Consider the following 8,171-nt stretch of genomic DNA (forward strand, 5'->3'; position numbering starts at 1 on the left):
AGCGAACGTTATTTACGAGCCCGCGTCTGTTTTCATTTCGACGCGTCGAAATTTCCATTTCGGTGCATCGAACCCTATTGTGACTTTGACGGGGCCCCTCTGGCCGAGCGAATACAATTTCGTGGCCCTACCCTGAGTGTCTTATCTACGCTCCGCTTTTACGAGGCAAGTCCCGAAAATGGAGGTTGCACGGTTGAAGGAACTCATAAAAAAGTCTTCGACTCAACAGCTCAAAACTCATACTTTTTCCATACACCACAGTCTCTTCTTCCCCTAGATATTCTAAATCAGGGGCGCAGGGAGAGGAGGGCCACCCCTGAAGAAAAAAGAAAGAGGAGGATTAACGTAACCACAGCTGAGGTGATTCAACAGCTTTGTAAAAAGAAAAGGAATTTTATTGAATTTGCATTAAAAATATTTGTACCCCTTCTACTCAGCGCGCCACTGTTCTGGATCGCTTGGAACTGCACGCGAAGCTGTAAAAGGGTAGACACCACTCTTTCCAGAAGCCGTGTAAGATTGAACAGCAGGCGTGCTCGTATTAAATCAACAATTTATTAAATCGCAGTGGGGAACACGTTCGATGGAAAAGGATCGGTGCTGAAACGCCTGGCTCGTTTCGTTCGGAGCACCGAGGCAATATGTTCGTCCCCAGGACAGACACCGTGTCCCACCGTTCCCTCGGGACCGGTGGATCTCGAGTGTCGCGCGCTCCACGAATGATATGTTTCGTCTCCGTTTCGCGGACAATCGATCGAGTCCGGGGGGGGATGAAAAAACGAAAGAGTCACTCGGTCCAAGCACACAGCGAGTATTTACATAGTAACGCTCCCGACCAGTCTCAACCGCGACCGTCGCCGTCGTCGCCTTTCTCCCGGCCGAGGGGGCGCGCCTCTTCTCGCAATTATTTCGCGATTCGGAACGACCGATCCTCGGCGGATCGTTTAAAAGCCACTTTTTCTCCTCCCCACTGTAAATCGCGCGGCGAAAGCCGCCCGTTGCAACGCCGGCGGGGAGAGGGCTGTTCGGCGAAGTTCGCGAAAGAGATAAGGGGACAGGCGGCGGGAGACAGAAAGATAGAGAGAGAGAGAAAGTAGGAAATTGCGGAAGGGAACGACCGCAACCTCCTGGAACAAACGTGATGTAACGCGTGACCTTTGTGTGCCTGATGGAACCGCGATCATTGTAAAGCGTCGCGAAAGACAGGGGGACGTAATCCTTTCGCGCAACTTTCTTCCAGAGGCTTTCGCGAAAGCTCTCCCTATTGCGAGCTGGCGCCAGAAGGTATTCTCTGCATTCGCGGAGAATCTTTGCGAGGCAAAACGACCTCTTAAGGAGTGATGCTCTGTCAGGAGGTCGAAAAAAGGGTGGTCTTTGGAAATTTTTTACTCAAAAGCTATAGCACGTTTCTCAAAAAATCTTTTTCCCTTTTAAGGATCGCATCTAGCACCGTGCATCGTAATTTTTTTATTTAAAAATATTTATCGATAACTAAGTTATTGTCCGTCACTCGAAGGTTCTCTAAAAAGAAGGCTTCTGCGGTGACCGCTGCTGCTCGAGAGTCGATGATCTAAAATAAAAAATTCAAGATAATTTACTTATTAGATTATATTATCTAGTATTTGAACGAAGGATTTTTCTAAATATTGATTTGGGAAAAAATGTTTAAAGTAGAAGTTTAAAATTGTTATCATAAATCGTGTCTGATTTTCGTCAATTAAAAGAAAACTAAGCATCGGATAAAAAAATCCTTCGTTCAAATACTAGATAATATAATACAATAAGTAAATTCCTTTGAATTTTTTATTTCAGATGATCGACTTTCGAGCAGCAGTGGTCACCGCTTTTTTTGGAGAACCTTCGAGTTGTGGACAATAACTTAGTTATTGATAAATATTTTTAAATAAAAAAATTACGATGCACGGCACTAGATGCAATCCTTAAAAGGAAAAAAGATTTATTGACAAATATGTTATAGCTTTCGAGTAAAAAATTTCCAAAGACCACCCTTTTTTTGGCCTCCTCGCTGAGCATGACCCCTTAACGAGTTTCTGTTTAAGTGTAATTAAGTTTCTACCTGCGGTTGTTCAAACGAGCCCTTAAGTCGTGGCATAAAGCTCTCGCTCGTGCCAATTGCTCGGAAGTACGCGTGAAGGATTAGGCTGATATCCGCGACAGACGAAGCCTCGGGAATTTCAATTCCGAATGAGCGTTCGAGCGATGCCTGGGCATACTTTTAACTCGCGCGATGCAAGGCGCCGCAGATTATTATATCCTCGAAAATTTGCGTAACAGTAATCAACACCCTCCAGTGGAGTAACCAGCGATACTCCAAAGCCGAGGCGAGAAACGCGGAAACGGTTAGGAGCGCGTGCAATTATGCCGGCGCGTCGGATGATTACGTCCCCGCTAATGGTTGACTCGGAGTCGTTTCGCAGACGGGCGTAATTACAATCCTTACGGTCTAAATTCGCCTAGCGTTAATCTACCGCGGCCGCCCGAGCCCCGGGATTACTCGAGTACCGAAAATCCGCGGGAACTGGAGCGGTTCGGCCCGCGTTAATTATCATTATCACTCGCGAAGGCAGTAAAGTATCGGTTTTAGCGATCGCATCGCGCACCTACCGGCACGATTATTATTGCACGCCGTTATTCTTGCTTTTATAGCCTACTAATTGCACCGCTCTTGATACTCCTTAAACCTTAGGAGACAAGATCACTTTAAGCAAATAGATGCGGGAGGGGATTAAAGGCACTAAGTGGGCAGTGGTTTTTGTCGAAAATGAAGCACCCCTTTTTCATTTAATTACAAAGGAATAAATTGAAGCTGGGGCTTGCTCTTCGGCACGAAGTTTATTAACATCGCAAGCCTTAAAATAAACACGTTTGTTCAGTCAAAAATACGCGTTAAGGGGCTTCTTAAAACGTTCCTTTTATTTCGCGGTGATAACTCAAGAACAGAGGTCCCAATCGATTCAAATTAAATTCGAGGATGTTCACAAAATGTGTGGTTTCCGCCTGAACCTAAATTGAAGTTAATACTCTTATTCTTTACGAAAGGAAACTAGAACCTCAGCATGTTTACGAAAAAGCGCTGCTTTTTAAAGAAATCGCCATTTCGTAGCTGTTATTTTCATAATTTCGCTGCTTTCATGGGTTTAGTCGAGAACCGGGGGTATTCTGAAGTAGAATTTACAAGCAAGTCGCTGAATTTTGTTTCGCTTTGTTAAAAACTCGCTGCAAAGCACAAGAAACTTTTTTAAAAAGCCTCTTCAATGTAGCGCATATTTTTGGCGAAACAAACCTGTTTTTTTTTAAAGCTTATGATGTTACTGAACATTCTGTCAAAGAACAAGCCAGAGCTTCAGTTTATTTCTCTGAAATTAAATGAAAAAGGAATGCTTCATTCTCGACAAAAACGACTGCCTAGTACCCTCCAGCAGAACGGTACTTTTGCAATTGGTTCGTCAAGGAGACGGAGAAAAAGAAAAAATCAAGATATACATACTAGCAAAGTAAGACTAGACAGAATCTTTTCCCATATTCTTGCAGCCGCTTTCTCAGATAGACGCCTCGTTAATCTCATCGAGGCCGCGCGCAAATCGGCCCCGGTTGTGGCGTGGACGAAAATCAAAAGCAGGGTGCGGGTGCTGGTATAGAGAAGATTTATTAAATAAAAAATCATTGATCGGAGATATCGATAAGTTGCTGATACAAAATATGATTCTTCGTCGATTCTTTGCATTCCACGCTTTCTACGTGCCGCGTCCAATCGGTGCGCCCCGGCTGTCGAAAAATAATCCCTCCTGCTGGCCGATCGCATCCGCCGTCTCGTAGCAAAGGACAGAATGCAAAGCGCTCGGAATTTAAAAAAAAAAATGAAAGAAAACAAAGAAGAAAAAACAAAATGAAAAAGAAAAGGCACGTTGTCGCGGGAATTTTGGCAGTGCGTCAGACGAGAGCGGTTCCCGTGTCGCGCTCGAGACGCGGTGGAGACATCTAAGCGCTTTCTACTGGGCAGTGTGGAGGAACTCTATCCGCCTGGGTCCTCGTTATCCCGGAGATCCAACTGTCGGGATGGAGCTTGGATGACTTGGATATCTGGAGGAGGAACACCGGGCGAGGATGGAAGGTCAAATCTTCCCTTCGGCGCTAATCGAACCTCCGTTATTCGTACAATGAGCCTCCATTAACTACGCTTTTTGCCTAACGGGTCTGTCTGTGTCTCTCTCTCTCTCTCTCTATTTCTCTCTCCCTTCTCCCTCTGCCACGCAGTGTCGCGCCCGCTGGCCGGGTTACGCAACCGTCTTTACACACGCACGCGATGCCTTTCTTTCTCGTTTCTTTTCTATTTCTAACGCTTATCGTCTAAGTATCCTTCGAGACGCAAGTATTCGGACCGATGCATCCCGTTCCCGATCGTGGTCATCGCGACGGGCGTGCACAGCGGACCATACCAACCGGCGCGCGATGCGCTCATCGACGGACTTAATCGATGAGTGCGTTGGCACCGCGGGCGAATCCGCGATTCGCCCGACGACGGATCCGAGAGACGGCCTCGCGGGCCTCGCCGCCCGCCGAATATCGCCCTCCGATTCGCGGAGAGAGGCGATCGTGATTCGGTGCGCGCGATCTTCGCGGTCTTCTATCCATCGGTCATGCGAGGTTCCTCTTACGTAATCGAGAGCCCACGTGCGCGCGCGCGCGAGCGCGGGCGCGAACGCTTTCGAGCGACGGAAATAACAGAAGCGCGTTTGGAAAGTGTAGAACGCTCAGCGACGGACACGCGTGATTCGTCGCGGAACGGTCGCGTTCCATCGAGTCGTCCGGCTAACTTCGAGTCGAGAATGTTTCAACAAAATATACTCTATTTCCAGGGACGGCCAACGGTATCGCTCTCTCTCTCTCTCTCTCTCTCTCTCTCTCTCTCTTTCGCTCTCTCTCTTTCTCTCTATCTCATTCTCTCTTTTTTTCGCTTCGTCGATTTTCTATTAAACTTTATATTCGCAAGCACGCGTCGATCGGGATCGTCGAAGACACTGTGGAGCCTGGGATGTTTCTGTTTTACACAGGGTACAAAAAGTGGGGAAGGGATATATCGGGAGTGGGGAAGAAGGGAGCTCACTATACGCTTCGCACTGTCGCAGAATTCGTGTCGGGGCGCTTCCATTGTTTTCTTCTCAGGGACGCTCCAAACTCACGGGGATTCGCTTTGCAACGATGACCTCCTATTTCGTTTCTCCTCTCTCTCTGTCTCTCTCTCTTCTCTCTTTCCATTTCGGCGACGCGGGGTGACGCGCCTCGGAAGGAGGCCATTCAGAGACTTTTAATAAGTCACAATAGTAGCGAAATGACGGTACAGGTTTCTGCGTGACGCGCGGACAATTCGAATTTCATCCAACGCACCGAGCGAGATCGCCTCAAGGCTGGATGATTCATCGAGAAACTTCCTCCGACGCGGTGCTCAGAAAAAGGAACGAGATCTTTGCTCGACGATATAACGTAGAAATTTCTCAATAAGAGAGGGGCCGCAGAGAGAAAAGAGAAGCAAGATATTCAAGCGTTCGAAATTCGCGGGTCACGAAGTAGGCGGAGGGGTTTAATAAAACGATCCGTGGTCATCGCGAGGCGATCGATATTTCGCGACAGAAGTCCCCTCGAATACTGTATTCGACCTCGAGAATTCCCCGTGAATCCCTCCGGCCCGCTTCGTGGCAACGCTACGCGATTTCAATGCCCGAAATCGTTCGACGACACGATCTCCGTCACTGTGTCCAGCGGTACATAGGCGCGCTAGGTTCGTACAAAAGAAAAGATGAAGAGGGAAACACGAGAGCGTTTGCCAGCGAATCCTCGCGCGTTCGGGTCGCTCGAACTGGAGGGACACGTCCTTCGAGGAGGATGCACAGGTACATTGTCTCGCGATGCGCTCCAATAAATATTATGCTATTTACAAAGCGATGAACGTATTGCTTCCGTATCGGGTGCTTTCTGATATGATTTATGCGTAAGCGCGCGCGCGCGCGTGTGTGTATGAATGTGGTGAATGCATGATGCGCGAAACGATGCGAACCAACAAGTAGGCGCGAGCCAACGGTTCCTCTTGTTTGATCGCGACGAGAGGAAGGAAAAAGAAAAACCGTCGGCGCTGATGTGCACGTCGAGAAGAGAGAAGAATCCCCGGGGTTCGTTGGAAACGAGACGGTGTTTACAGCGTGTTTTGACGCGAGTCGGCATAAAATAAAAGGAAAACAGAGGCAGAACGGGACGAGAGTGGAAGAAGAGAAGAAAGTAATTGCGACAAAATAAAATAGTAAAGTAAAAAATCGGCTGATGAACCGCGCGCGGTGGTATCTCTCGCCCCCTCTCTCTCTCTCTCTCTCCCCCTCTCCCGGGGATTATTTTTACCGCGCGGTGGCACACGGATCCGTTCGGCCGGGGAATACAAAATTTTCTTGCCGAGTGTGCTGCTCGCAGCCGCGCGCACGCTGGTGGCTGCTGTACAAACGGGGGCACACGGGGCGTCGCTAATGCCGGTAATAAAGTATAAAATCACGGAACATTATTATCCTACGCGTCTCGAGCGAGCCGTCAGGCGACACCGCGATTCTCTGGCCTCGCACGGTGGTTCTTCGCTAATCATTTACGTGCCGGGGACCCGTGCGAAACCGAAGCTTCGTCGGCGCGCGTACCGCCGATAAGGATTACCGTCATTGGTTATAAAATGTCGCTCTATATCGCGCGCACGTCCTTTTGCTCTTAGGGGAGAAATAAAGGGAGTCGGTAGGTGAACGATGATCGAACTTGCACGTACGGTATGATAAAGCATGGCGGAGAGGACACGCTCCGGAGGAGGCGAGACTAGTCTTTATCGATTGCTCGGAACTCTACACACGCCATGATCCACGGGAAAATAAGAGAGGGATAATAAATTGTGTGTGCGCGCGAGGGGGGGGGAAGAGAAACGAAGCACACGTTAATTCCGAATAATTTCTCGATCGTCTCGCGTGTCCTCGTTCGGCAACATTTTCTAGACGTCGGTTTTCGAGGAGAATTTAAATGCAAGCCGTCGTGGAAGCCCGAGAGACACTTACCAGCATCAATGACGCCGCGTGTCCTCTCGCTCTGTACGTGTACGAAAAAACAACGCGGGATGAAATATGCATGAAGAGAGGCATTCGTAAGGCATAAAGTCGCGTACGTATATGCGCATATACGTATATCTATGCTTATATGGTAGATACATGCATATGTGTATACATACATATACATATGGGTCTTTCTACGCTGTGCACATACATCTATGCACGTATGTCTGTGCACAGGTACAAAGGTACGATCCACGAAGATGCGAGGACTCGGACACCTATACGCACGCGTGTGCTTCGAGCGCGGTGTATCACTTGTCGAGGAAAACGTCTCGCTGGCGGATATACACCTAGTCGAACACGGAAATCTCATTTGTTTTTGTTTGTTTTTTTTCTTTAAACTAATTTCTCACTGTTTTTATATCGTATCAACTCGTCATTGGGAACTACTTGTACTGAGATCATTGTTGCGATAGTCGACGATCTACCGATTTAACTGCAGGATATATACAGTAGTATATATTATATACCATAGTACACCATCAGTAGTCTACTATTTATACTAGTATATACGTCATACACTGTATATACAAGGTGGCCCGAAGACCCGCTTAGAGACTGTATTCCGTGCCTGGTGAGCAGAAAATACGATCTCCAAGTTGACGCCCTGCGCCCTTCGTCTAAGAGAGTCGCGCAACCGGCACGAAAGCAGAGATTCTCGAAGGAGGAACGAAAAAAAAATAGAGCATTCCAGCGGAGACATATCGAATCGAGCCAAACCTTTTCCTCGGCAACGAGCACGCGGGAGTATGAGCCGAATATGTCGCGCGTGCACGAGGACCGAATGCGTGCGGAGGGCATGCGTGTATGCGTGTGTACGTTTTCTAAGTCCATCTGTGCGAGTGACGAGCGCGTCCCTGGGCGACGAGCACCGTGTACGGGCACAAGGATCGCGCGCTAACGTGTAGTTTCTTTTTTTTTTCTTTCTTTTCTGTATATGTAACGTATCACAGACTTCACTTGGAACTGAACACTGACGGAAGAGCGTGGCGCGGGCCGGCTCGCGGGCGCCCTATCGCGGGG

The 8,171-nt window shown here is 48.2% G+C and overlaps 1 long non-coding RNA gene across 1 annotated transcript; it reads left to right on the forward strand.

Moving 5' to 3' along the window:
* Positions 1-6,788: 6,788 nt before the first annotated feature.
* On the forward strand, positions 6,789-7,147 carry LOC143370213 (uncharacterized). The gene is made up of 2 exons (XR_013085575.1): positions 6,789-6,936; positions 6,971-7,147. It is a non-coding gene; the product is annotated as an uncharacterized LOC143370213 (long non-coding RNA).
* Positions 7,148-8,171: the final 1,024 nt, after the last annotated feature.

This window comes from Andrena cerasifolii, chromosome 6, assembly GCF_050908995.1.
Source record: "Andrena cerasifolii isolate SP2316 chromosome 6, iyAndCera1_principal, whole genome shotgun sequence".
Taxonomy (NCBI): Eukaryota; Metazoa; Arthropoda; class Insecta; order Hymenoptera; family Andrenidae; genus Andrena; species Andrena cerasifolii.